The sequence below is a fragment of the Choloepus didactylus genome, chromosome 3 (genome assembly GCF_015220235.1).
Source record: "Choloepus didactylus isolate mChoDid1 chromosome 3, mChoDid1.pri, whole genome shotgun sequence".
Classification (NCBI taxonomy): domain Eukaryota; kingdom Metazoa; phylum Chordata; class Mammalia; order Pilosa; family Megalonychidae; genus Choloepus; species Choloepus didactylus.
In genome coordinates this window covers 82,981,753-82,995,752 of record NC_051309.1, presented here as the reverse complement: position 1 = coordinate 82,995,752, position 14,000 = coordinate 82,981,753, and the positions used below count along the sequence as shown (strand labels likewise).

General features: G+C 36.5%; 1 protein-coding gene and 1 pseudogene across 1 annotated transcript in view; both read left to right on the top strand.

The window, feature by feature from the left end:
* The window catches only part of CNOT6L (CCR4-NOT transcription complex subunit 6 like), a 176,602-nt gene that overhangs the window by 81,471 nt on the left and 81,131 nt on the right, over nt 1-14,000 (top strand).
* On the top strand, nt 1,658-4,040 carry LOC119529556 (annotated as a pseudogene).

Sequence of the window (14,000 nt, the reverse complement as noted above, 5' to 3'; positions counted from 1 at the left end):
AATACACTATAGTATAGCCTATAAAATGTAAATTTCTAATGGTTTTTCAAAAAAGGGAAAATAAATTGCTGTATCAGAGGAAAGAAAGGAACATTATAAAATATCTTCATTTTTTTCTTGCATAAAAAATATTTGTTGAGGACCTTCTATGTGGCAAGACTGTCATGATCCAGCGAGACAAAATATGGCACTTTCGTGGAGCTCCCTTTTTAACCTGGAGAGAGTGACAGTAAACTAGAGAAATAAGTGAAATGTTTGGCTAAGTGCTATTGGGAAAAATTAACCTGGGAAGAGAAAAATAGAGAGTGCTGAGGAGGTAGCAATTTAAAACTGGCGGTCAGAGAAGAATCCAGGTTAAATGACACTAAAATGATGGAACTTGGACTGTTGCGCTTTCCTCATCATATTTAACAGGTTCGACCTCCTACCCCAGGGATCCTGGGTACAGAAGTGGGTACTCCAGTGAGCTGCAGAACTCAGGTTCTCCCAGGGCACTTTTGTCAGCTGGGAGCCAGATAGCCAAGGAAATGTCATTTCAAATGGAATTATTTCCCCACTAAAGTAAACCAAGTGGCATTGGTTCTGTGGAGAGAATAACTCAGGTTTTGACAAGAGTTTACCACCCCCACCCCCATCTCTCTCCAAAGATGGGATACACTAGAAGGAGGTGGTTTTTAAGAACAAGGGACATTTGCTTGGCATGAATAAATGTAATTTTTTTTGCTTATGTATGTGTTTCAAAGCCAAAAAGAAAAATCAGATTTTCTCCGGAATACAGGATTATTGGGACTTTAAGTTTTCAAATTATATTATTTATGAACTGTCTGAATATAAAAAACATTTTTTTAAATTTGTATATGAATATGTTTATATATATTTTATATATTTATATGATTTTGTTATGAATGTGTTTATATATATTTTATATATTTATATGATTTTGTTAATCAGACAAAACATTCTTTTTATATATAGAGAAAATTTTATCCATAGAATTAGAAGCTCAAGTGTAAAAGCAAACATATAATTAATATTTTGACTTCTTTGACCTTATTAATTAGAGCATTTTAAAATTCCCAAGGTTCTTGATGTTTGTTGTTGTTGCTGTTCTTTAAATTTTTGTTATTAATTTCCAGGTGTATTACATTTGCGGTAGAGATATGTAGCCTTTACAATTTCTGCTTTTTGAAATTCTCTGGTGCTTTCTTTGGGACCTATATATGATCCGTTTTGGAAATATTTCCATATTAATCACAAAAGTGGGTGTATTAAGCACCCCCCCCATAATCTAGTTCTATAGTTAGCATATAGTTTTTATTATTGAACTTGAATGCTAGTTAGTTGAATGTTAATTCATGTTTTAAATTATATTTATTCAAACTCTTTGTCACGTATTTTTACTATTTTGTCAATTTTGAAGTTTGTATCCTCCTTTGTTCCTCACCAGTACGCCAAAATAAACCAATATTAGGCAGATGTATTAAAATCTTCCATTACAGTTGGAGTTCTGACATGTTTCCTTGAATTCCAAGTGTGTATATTTTAGCATTTTCGTGCTGTGTTACACAGTACATAAAAGTTTATGAGTGGAGAAGTGGCTGCAAAGCCAAGTGGAGGAGGCAGGAACCTGAGCGGGAGTGACTGTTGGGTGGGCATCATGGCGGGTATCACCACCATCGAGGCGGTGAAGCGCAAGATCCAGGTTCTACAGCAGCAGGCAGATGATGCTGAGGAGAGACCCTAGCACCTCCAGCGGGAAGTGGAAGGAGAAAGGTGGGCCCGGGAACAGCCTGAGGCTGAGGTGGCCTCCTTGAACTGTCAGATCTAGCTGGTTGAAGAGGAGCTGGACCAAGCTCAGGCACACCTGGCCACTGCCCTGCAGAAATTGGAGGAAGCGGACAAAGGTGCTGATGAGAGCGAGAAGTATGAAGGTTATTGAAAACCGGGCTTTAAAAGATGAAGAAAAGATGGAACTCCAGGAAATCCAACTCAAAGAAGCTAAACACATTGCAGAAGAGGCAGATCGGAAGTATGAGGAGGTGGCTTGTAAGTTGGTAATTATTGAAGGGGACTTGGAACTCACTTAGGGATGAACTGAGCTGGCAGAGTCCCGTTGCTGAGAGAAGGATGAGCAGATCAGTCTGATGGACCAGAACCTGAAGTGTCTGAGTGCTGCTGCTGAGTGCTGCTGAAGAAAAGTATCCCAAAAAGAATACAAATATGAAGAAGAGATGAAGATTCTTACTGATAAACTTAAGGAGGCAGAGCCCCATGCTGAGTTTGCTGAGAGATCAGTAGCCAAGCTGGAAAAGACAATTGATTTGGAAGATAAACTGAAATGCACCAAAGAGGAGCACCTCTGTACACAAAGAATGCTGGACCAGACTCTGCTTGACCTGAATGAGATGTAGAGCACCCCAGTCCCACCCTGCCGCTGCTCCTCCCTTTCACCCCGACTCTGCCTGAGGCTAGCCTGCCCGAAGCTGACCTTTAAACTGAGAGCTGGTCTTTAACTGGAAGGCTGCTTTCTCCTCTCCCCATGCACCTACACACAGACCCACCCATCCCTGGCCCTGTGTATTTTTCACTAAACTGCCTCTACCTCTCCCAGAGATTGCAGCTGGGCTAGGGGCTGAGCACCTTTGGGAACAACATTTAAGGGAATGTGAGCACAATGCAAGTGTCTTTAAAAGCATGTTGTGATGTATACATTTTGTAATTATCCCCCTTTTTGTTGTAGCAATCATTTGTAAAACATTCCAAATAATTGCACAGCTCTGAAGCAGCAGTCTAATCCCTTTCTCCTTTTTGGAAGGTAACTTTTCAGCTTAATACATATTGCTCTCTCCATAGAGGAGGGAAAGAGGTATGGGCCTGCCTCACTGAGAACCAAATATAGTACAGGAAAAGACTCCATTGTGGGAAACCTCATTGCTCCATACAAAGCACCAGCCAAACCAGAAAGGTGATTCCAGGAGTTAGCCTAAAAAAAAAAAAGTACTGTTCAGGTTTTCAGCTTTAAGGTATCTTAGGGCAAGTTTATTATTTTTTTCCTCATCCAAAGTGACCAAATTAATATGGTGAGACCTCTGAGACCAAATCTTTGTCCCCTCCTTTCTCTACCCCCTCCCCAACAGCTACAGAATGGATCATGTGCCCCTTATGTTAGGGTGACCACTGATGTACTCTACTGCCTCCCTTTAGAAAAGGAAAGTAAAGAAAATTATATTTTTGCCACTGATTTAGCCATATGAAACATCTCCTCACCCTTTTCTGGGTCTGAAGCTGCTGACTCTTTAAAGTGCCATCTCATGCTTTGTGTCAGCCAGTGCTGGAGAAATCTTGAATAGCTTATGTACAAAACTTTTTTTATATTATTTTGAAACTTTGCTTCTTTGGGGTTGCAGAGCACTGGCCACCCCATCTGGCTGTGAGTGCTCTCTACTCTGTGGGCTGGCAGTATGCTGATCTTTTACAATTCCTTTCCCCACCCAGGTTCTCCCTTTTTGGTGAGGTTTCTGTGAGATCTGTTAGGTGTGCATCCTGCAGCTTATTGGCTTAAAATGTACGCTCCTTGGTGTGGTCTCTTTTGGGGGCAGATTGGGAGAAAGAGAAACCAATAATGCAACTATTTTGATACTGAAAATTGACAAATTTCTTTTTGAAATAAAGAACCAGTCCCTCCAAAAAAAAAAATAAGTTTATGAGTACTGTAATTTCACTATGGATTAGCAATATAATAAAACCTCTTTCTCCCTAAAAAAAAAAGAAGGCTATTAAGTATTTGACTTAAAACATGTTTTCCTTAAACAGTCAAAATACTAGTAAAAGTATGGAGATGCTACTAGTTACAGATATTTTCCTTGGGCTTTTGAAAATTCAGAATCTTGAAACAGAGCTAGGAAAATCTAGGTTCCAGAATAGAGGACATTATCATAATATTTTAGCTGTAATCTTTACAATTCTATCCCTTATAGAAGATAATCACATATTTAATTTTAAAAATATAGTCAATAATCAAAAACCAAATGAATGCTATTTTAAAAATCTCACATTTTGATTATAATTAATAATTAAAATAGTTTTTAATTATTAATGCATAACAAAATAAAATTTAATGTAATAATTTTAAAAGTTTAATACTTTACTATTTTAAAATTTGGCCAAAAAAGACAAAATTGAAAATAGGTAGATGTTTTAAAGAGGTCTTTTTAGTAAATAATCAGGAATATGTGACAGTTTAGTTAAGCTGTGTATATTAGCATGTGTATTTGTTTTCCTTCTTGCTTTAAAATGAATTCTCTTTCTTATCTGTGTAGATACAGCTGATTGACCTAGTCATATGGCATATGTGTATTGTGTATGGGTAAGTTCTCATCATATGCCTTAGGTAGTAGCCCTTTGGTATATTTGTTGCAAATATCTTCTCCTATCCTATTGTTTGCTTCCAGTCTTATATCTTTTCATGGACAGAAAAACTTTAATATAGTCCAATTTATCAATATTTTCTTTTATGAGTAGTCCTTTTTGTGTCCTGTTTAAGATTTTTTTCCCTACTTCAAGGTCATGAATATTTTATATTATCATTTAGAATTTCTAGTTTTTACTTGTGTTTTAGTTTCCTCATTGCTAAAGCAAATACCACACAATGGATTGGCTTAAACAGTGAGAATTTATTTTCTCATGCTTTTGGGGCTTGGGTAAGTTCAACTCAGGGGTCATCAAGGCAGTGCTCTCCTCCCAATGACTGGCATTCTGGGCTGCTGGCTATCCTTGTTCCTGAGCTACTCTGATACATGGTAAAGCACATGGTGGCCTCTCCTGGCCTGTCCTTCTCTTCCTGGTTCCATTGACTTTCAGCTTCTGGCTGCTCCCTCTGTGGCTTTTTCATGTCTCTGTGGCCTTCCCTATAAGGCCTTAAGTAATAGGATTAAAATCTGTGTTGATTGAGTTGGGCCACACCTTAACTGAAATAACCTCATCAAAGGTTCTCCTGATAATGGGCTCACACTCACAGTAATGGATTAAGTTTAAGAACATGTCTTTCTGGGGTACATAGCTCAGACCACCACAACTTGCAACATTTAGATCTACAGTCTTCCTGTAATTGATGCTTGTTTAAAGTAGGATTCAAGTTTCGAGAGTTTTCCGTATTGTGTATCAAACTAATCCTGAACCATTTATTGAAGACTGTTGTCTCCTTACTGCATTATAATGTCATCTTTGTCTTAAATCAAGTTTCCTTGTATGTGTGGGTTGTTTCTGAATTCTCTTTTCTTGTCCATTATCTTTATAGCAGTATAACAATGTCTTTACTTACGGTAGCTATGCCAGTTTGAATGTATTATGTCCCCCAAAACACCATTACCTTTGATGCAATCTTGTGTGGGCAGACGTATTAGTGTTGATTAGATTGCATTAGCAATCCGGAACAGTAGCTTTCCTAAAAGTCTTGAGATCCAGTAGAGTAAATCTTCCCTCTTCATCTGATTTAAAGAGTCTTGGCTAGTTTTGTCTCCTTACAATTTTCTGCCTTGCATTTTCATTTATATTTTTAGAATCAGCTTTTCAGTTCTCATCTGTTCTGGTTTGTTAATGCTGCCTGGATGTAAAACACCAGAAATGGATTGGCTTTTATAAAGGGGGTTTATTTGGTTACAAGGTTACAGTCTTAAGGCCATAAAGTGTCCAAGGTAAATCATCAACAATTGGGTACCTTCACTGGAGGATGGCCGATGGCGTCTGGAAGACCTCTGTTAGCTGGGAAGGCACATGGCTGGCATCTTCTCCAAGTTCTGGTTTCAAAATGGCTTTCTCCCAGGACATTCCTCTCTAGGCTGCAGCTCCTCTTCACAATGTCACTCTCAGATGCTCTTGTGGCGTTTGTCCTCTCTTAGCTTCTCCAGAGCAAGAGTCTGCTTTCAACGGCTGTCTTCAAACTGTCTCTAATCTGCAGCTCCTGTGCTTTCTTCCAAGTGTCCCTCTTGGCTGTAGCAAGCATCTGGGCATGTGTGGCTCTTTTTAAAGTACTCCAGTGATCCAGTTAACACTCAGCCTGAATGGGCGGGGTAACACCTGCATGGAAATTATCCAATCAAACATTTCCCTCACAGTTGATTGAGTCACATCTCCATGGAAACACTCAATCAAAGAATTCAAATCTAATCGACACTAAATACATCTGCCCCCATAAGACTGCATCAGAGAACATGGTGTTTTGGGGGACATAATACATTCAAACTGGCACATCCTCCCTCCCCAAAATTTTCAGGGATTGTACTGGATCTGTCTGTAGATTGCTTTGAAAGAACTGACGTGTTTAAAACACTGGGTCTTGTAATTAACAGTGTAGAATAATATTGTTCCATTTATTGTGCCTTTTGTAATTTCTCTCTATATTGAGTTTTAGGTTTCTTTGTAGTGGTTTTGCAAATTTTGCATTACATTTATTCTAAGTATTTTTTTGTTGTTCTTGTAAATAGCATTTTTAAATAAATTTTATTTTTTAAAAAGTTGCTGCTAAAATGGAACACAGTTAAGCTTTGTATGTTGGTTGTATTCAGTCACCTTGCTAAACACTTGCCAAATACCTTGCTAAATGTGTATTCATCACTTTGCTAAACACTTTTTAATTCTAATAAATTTTTCTCTATTTTCTTTAAATTTTTTGTTTCAAAATAATTTCCAACTTATTGAACAGTTGCAAAAATAATACAAAACCTATACAGAGAACTCCAGTGTCCTGCCCGCCCCTCCCCCCCCCAGATCTACCAGGGTTTTTTTAAAAATTTTTGCCACATTTGCTGTATTATTATATGTCTGTTAGCTTCTCTGTCTCTGTCTTTTTGCCTGTTTTCTAAAACCTTGAGAATAGATTGCATGTATCATGCTCCTTAAATATTTAATATTTCCATGTACATATCCTAAGAACAAGGGTATTCATTTATGTAGTCATCTTAAGTACAGTTGCCGAGTTCAGGAATTTATAGGAATTTAAATCTTACAGTCTATATTCCAGTTTTTCATATGTCTCAATAATTTCCTTTTTGGCCTGTCCTCCTCTATTATTAGATCCAGGCCAGGATCATGTCTTTCATTAATTTCCATTGTCTCTTTAGTTGCTGCTTTAATTAATTTATTTATTTTTTAATCATGGAAACACTGAAACCACTCCCTAGGACCATTCGTAGGGATTAATCACAATCTTATTCTGTCCTCTCCACTAGACCTTTCTCATCACTCCCAAAGAGAAACTACTCTACTTTCTGGCTCTGAATTTGCATATTCTAAATATTTCATATAAGTAGAATCATACAGTAATTGTCCTTTTGTGTCTGACTTATTTTATTCAATATGATGTCTTCAGGGTTTATCCATGTATTAGCATGGTATCAGAACTTCATTCCTTCATTCCTTACAATATCCCATTGTATGTTTATAGCACATTTGGTTTATCCATTCACCTACTAATGGACATTTGAGTTGCTTCTACCTTTTAGGTATTTTAAATAATGCTGCTATGAAAATTGGTGTACTCTAATAAATATTTATTTCATATTTCATTTTTACAATCATATCATCTGCAAATAATGACCGTTTTGTCACTTTCTTTGTAAACTTTATATATTTTATTTCTTTTTCTTGCCTTATATTTAATGCTGGGACCAACAGTAAGATGCTAACTAAAATTGGTGATAATGGACACCCTTGTCTCATTCCTGACTTTTAATAATTTTTAATTATGATGTTGGCTATCATTTTTGTGTAGATAACCTTTATCAGATTAAAGAAGTTTTGTTCTATTCCTAGCTTTCTAGGTGTTTTGTTTTTTTTTTTAAACATGAGTGGATATTGAATTTTAACACATCCTTGATAGGAGTATGTTTTTAATCCCTTATTCTATTGGTATGGTAACTACATTGCTTTTGTTTTTTTATGCTACCTTTGAATTCCTCAAAGAAACCCAACATGGTTGTGATATATTATTATCTTTCTTATATAATCCTAGATTGAGTTTGCTAATATTTTACTTAGGGTTTTTTGCATCTGTGATTGTGCCTGAGATTGGTCAGTAATTTTCCTTGTCCTTTTCAAGTGTTGATAAAAATTTTTGGGAAGTATTTCATCATTTTCTATTATTTGGAAGTTCAGTTATAAGATTGAGGTTATTTCTTTCTTAAATGTTTGGTAGAATATATCTGGTTCTGAAGTTTCTTGGTAGGAAACTTTTAATTACTGGTAATTTCTTTAATACTGTAGGAATATTCTTATTTTCCATTTCTCCTTGTATCAGTGTCTGAAAGCTGTGTTTTCTGGAAATTGGCACACTTTAAATCTTCAAATTTATTGTCATGTTGTTTGGAATTTTATGACATTTTAATGTCTGTAGGATGCATAGCGATTTCTTATTTCCATTCCAAATATTAGTTATATGTGTCTTATCTATTTTCTTTATGTTTAGTATTGTCCAGGGATTTATCAGTTTATTTTTCTTTGAAAAATAGAGCCAATTTTTAGCTTTGTTGGTTCTCGTCATTATATGTTTTCAATATCGTTAATTTCTTATCTTCATTATTTCCTTTCACTTTATTGGGGTTTCATTTGCTCTTGTTTTTCTAACTTCTTGAGATGAACACCTAAATCATTAACTTTTAGTTTTTCTTTCTTTCCCCAATATATACATTTATAAATTGCCCTCTAAACATGGCTTTTATGTATATTCCACAAGTTTTAATTTCTATTTTTTCCATTATCATTTAGTTCAGAATATATTTTACTAGCCATCAGCATTTCTTCTTTGACTCGAGTCATTTAGGAGTTTCTTTTCCAAGGGTGAGTTCTTCTAGTTTTCTTTGTCATAGATTCTTTTTTTTTTTTAAATGCAATTTTATTGAAATCTGTTCGTATACAGTCATCCAAAGTGTACAACAGTTGTTCACAGTATCATCATTTAAGTGTGTGTTCATTACCACAATCAATTTTTGAACATTTTCATTACTTCAAAAACTAAAAGTAAAAATAAGAATAAAAATAAAGGTAAAAAAGAACACCCAAAACATCCTCTACCCCTCTTCCCCCACTGTTATTCATTTACTTTTTCCCCCCATTTTTCTTTTCATCTGTCCATTCACTGGATAAAGGGAGTGTGAGCCATAACGTTTTCATAATCACACATTCACACTGTATAAGCTGTATAGTTATACACTCATCTTCAAGAACCAAGGATATTAGATTGCAGTTTAACAGTTTCAGACATTTCCTTCTAGCTATTCTAATAAACTAAAAACTAAAAGGGGATCTCTCTAACGCATGAGAGTAACCTCCAGTACAGAATGACCTCTCTACTCATATCATTCTCTACCCATTAGTCTGATCTAACTCCAGTCTCGACCAAGTCTATTTCATTCACATCTCCAATTGAAGTCTGATCTCCTTTTCAGCCTCTTTAAGAGTTGTTTGATGGGACAATGCCAACACTCACAGTCTGAGGTGTCAACTAGAAACCTGAAGCTCTGGGGACTGACCAGGTCACACACAAACAACTCAGCATCTCAGAATTTAGAAATTACCACTACAACTCATGAATAGATGTGACTGCTGTAAGAGCTTACAGTCTAGGAACCTTTACAGTAAGCCTTCTGATAACTGATGCTCCCACATTCAGTTCTCAGAGTTTGCACATTATTGCTAGTACATATTAATGAGGTGTTATAATGTTTGTCTTTTCGTTTCTGGCTTATTTCATTCAACATACTGTCCTCAAGGTACATTCACCTAGTTACATGCCTTACAACTTCATTCATTCTTGCCACCGCTCAGTATTCCCTTGATGTATACACCACCATTCACCATTCCATTTTTCAGTCAGTGTACCCTTAGGCCACCTTCATCCAGTGTGCAAATGTCCACTTGTGTCCCTGCTCTCAATAGCAGGGTTGCAGGACCATATGGCAACCCCACACTTAGCTTCCTGTGGAACCACCACACTGCCCTCCAGATAGGCTGCACCATTCTACTTCCCTACCAACAGTGAATTGGTGCATCCCTCTCTCTACATTTTCTCCAGCACTTAAATCCCTCTGTTTATTTTTTAAACAATTTTATTCCCACATTATACTATCCGTACTAAGTAAACAATCAGTGATTCCTGGTATAATCACATAGCTATATATTTACAAATGCAATCCATATGAGGACATTTCCGTTTCTACAACAGAAAGAGGAAGAGGAGAAAAAAAAATGAGGAATTAAAAAAATAGAAGAAAAAACTGAAGTAAAATAAAATACAATGAAAAGGTAATATAAAACAACAATGCCAAGAATCCCATACCACTCCATTCTATCCCCCTCTTATAGACATTTAGCTTTGGTATATTGCCTTTACTACAATTAATGGAAGCATATTACAATGTTATTGTTAACTATAGACTTTAGGTTGCATTGATTGTATTTTTTTCCTGTGTACCATCCAGTTTTCAAGCCTTGCAATGTTGACATTCATTTGTAAAAAGATTCTTATATTAGTACATTTAATCATCATCACTGACTACTCTAGGTTTCACTAAGTTATACAGTCCCAGTTTTTATCTTTTGTCTTTCCTTTAGCCTCTCAAACCTCTCTTTCCTGTCTTTTCCTATCTGCCCATAGTGTTCCTTTTGGTATTTCTTGTAGAGCAGGTATCTTTTTCACAAACTCTCTCAGTGTCTGTCTGTCTGAAAATATTTTAAACTTTCTCTAATTTTTGAAGGACAGTTTTACCGGTTATAGAATTCTTGGTTGGCAGTTTTTCTCATTCAGTATCTTAAACATATCCTACCACTGATTTCTAGCCCCCATGGTTTCTACTGAGATAACCACACATAGTCTTATTGAGTTTCCCTTGTATGCGATGGATCAGTTTTCTCTTGCTGCTTTCAGAATTCTTTGTCTTTGACATTTGATAATCTGATCAGTATGTGTCTTGGAATAGGTGTATTCAATTCTATTTTGTTTGGGGTATGTTGGGCTTCTTGGATCTGTAGTTTTATGTCTTTCGTAAAAGATGGGAAAATTTTCAGTGATTGTTTCCTCCATTATTGTTTCTGCTGCTTTTCCCTTCTCTTCTCCTTCTGGGACACACATGGCATGTATATTCCTGTGCTTCATATTGTCATTCAGTTCCCTGAGATGCTGTTCATATTTTTCCATTCTTTTCCCTATCTGTTCTTTTGTGTATAGGATTTCAGGTGATCTGTCCTCTAGTTCATGAATTCTTTCTTCTGCTTCTTCAAATCTGTTGTATGTCTCCATTGTGTTTTTCATCTCTTCTATTGTGCCTTCATTCCCATAGGTTCTGCCATTTGCTTTTTCAAGCTTACAAGTTCTTCTTTATGATCACCCAGTGTCATCTTTATATCCTTCATCTTTTTTTGCCACATTTTCCTTCAGCTCGTTGATTTGTTTTAGCATATTTGTTTAAACATCTTTAATTAGTTGTTTCAACTCCTGTATTTTATTTGAAGTGTAAGTTTGTTCCTTTAAGTTGGCCATATCTTAATTTTTCCTTGGGTGACTTGTAATTTTTTGTTGTCTAGGCATCTGGTTTCCTTGATTCCCCCAATCAGATTTTCCCGGACCAGATGTGCCTGGGTCTCAGGAGGAGGTTGTAATCAGTATCAAGTTTCCCTGAGGAGGAGCCCCAGAAGATTGTCACACTTTCCTGTGAGGCCTCTAGAAGCTGTGTTTTTCCTGTCCTGTCCAGCAGGTAGCAATTTTCAGCCTACAGCTCCCCACTGGCATAAAGCAGTGCAGTGCTTCTGATTTTCAGCAGCTCCTGTCCCTGCTGAGGAGGGGAGTGGTCAAGAAGCCAAACTTAGGCTTAAGCTGTTCCACCACCCACCGCCTCCAGGCCCTGGGGTCTGAATTCTCTGAGCCAAGGCAGCCAGTTGAGCTGCCCTCCCCCCTTCTTCTAGGAAGTTATGCTCTTTAGGGAATTATCTCCTTCGCTTGACTTCTTGAGTCTTTCTGATTATCTTAACTCCACACTTGCCTAGGTCAGTGCTGAAAATTGAAAATATCTGAGGCTTTCTCTAATGAGCTATTTAGAATGAGAGAAAAAAAAGAAAAAAGAAAGAAATCCCCTTTTCAGAACCAGTCCCCAGCCTCCCAGTTTCTCTAGCCAAGAGCTGAAGTTGGTACCTGGTTCCGTGGGCCCCTTTTCTTGCGACACAGCCTTTTTCCAGTATTCTGAGCTCAGCTGTCTCCAAAAGCCTCTGTTTGTTTGTTTATTTATTTTTCTATTTTTCTGTCAGCCCCACCTCCTCTCTGCTGGGAGAGACCTTAGGGTTCCTTTTTTGCTTGCTCTGGGTTTATCTGTGCTTGTAGACCAAATTTGGTAATTAAAACCCGTATTGGAACTTGGTTGAGTTACCTTTCCTTGCTTCCAGTAGAGAATGCTTCTTATTCCCACAGACAAGTTCCGACTCAGCCTGCCGTGTGCTAGAGGGGCACTGCCTCCACAGTGTCAGGGGGTTTTACTCACAGTTCTATGTCGTGGTCTCCGTCCTTTTACCCATTCCAGACTGGTATATGATGTGTGTCCAATCATGGATTTCCCCCAAACGGTTATTCCAGACTATTTACTAGTTGTCCCTGACTGTGTCATAGATTCTTTGCCTAGTTCCATTGTGATCAGAGAACTCTGATATGATTTAGAGCCTTAAAAATTTGTTATTTATTGTCCAGCACTTGCTTAATTATAAATGTTGTGTGTGTACTTGAGAAGAATGTGCATTCTGCAGTTGTTCAGGGCAGTACTCTATGTATCTTTTTTGAAGTTTGTTAATTGTATTGTTTGTTTTTTCTTTATAGTTAATGCTTGTCTGTATGGTCTATTCATTCATTACTGATAGAGCTATGTTAAAATCTCCGACTTTGTAGATTTGTCTACTTCTTTTTGTAGTTCTTTCATCTTTTAAATTATATATGTTGAGGGTATGTTATCATGTGTTTTATCTTCCTGGTGATTTGAACCTTTTATCATTCTGCTGCTCTTTTCCTTAAAATCTTCTTTGATGTTGGTATAGCTACATGAGTTCTCTTTTGGTTAGAATTTACATTGTGTATCTGTTTCTGTTCTTTTCATGTGTCACTAGTACCTTATTTCCTTCCTTCTGATTGCTTTGGGTTTATTTTGTTCTTTTTTTTAGTTTCTTGAACTAGGAACTTATGTAATTGATTTAATCCTTTTCCTTTAGCACCATAAATTTCCTTCTCAGTGCTGCTTTATCTGCATCCCAGAAATTTTGGTATGTTTTATTTTCATTTTCATTCAGTTTAATATATTCTTAAAAATTTCATTAGACTTCATCTTTGACCAATGGATTATTTGGAAATATATCGTTTAATTTCCAATTGTTTTTGATTTTCCTGTTTTCTTTCTGTTACTGATTTTTTTGATTCTATTATGGTTGGAAACCATATTTTTTGTTATTTCAAGTATTTTAAATTTGTTGAAGTCTGCTTTGTGATCCAGGATATGGCCTATCTTGTTGAATATTGCATGGATGCTTGAAAAGAATGTGTAATTTGCATTGTTGTGTGGAGTGTTCTATAGCTGTAAATTAGATCATATTGGTCATTTGGTGTTCTCTCCTTCTATATCTTCGCTAATTTCTATGTAGTATTTCTATCAATTGCTTATATTGGGGTGTTGATATCCACAACTATAGTTATGGGTTTGTTTCTCCTTTCAGCTTTTGTCATTTTTTGCTTCATGTATTTGAAGCCCTGTTGTTTGGTTAGTACACATTTAAGGTCACTACATCTTTTGGTAGATCAATCCTTCTATCATTATGTAATGGCTGCCTTTGTCCCTTGTAGTTTTCTTTGCTTTGAAGTCTGTTTTATCTGATATTAATATGGCCACACTTGCTTTTTTTTTTTTTTTTTTTTTAATTGTTAGCATGGTATATGTTTCTCCACTCTCTTACTTTCAGCCTACCTGTGTTGTTGTAAAATT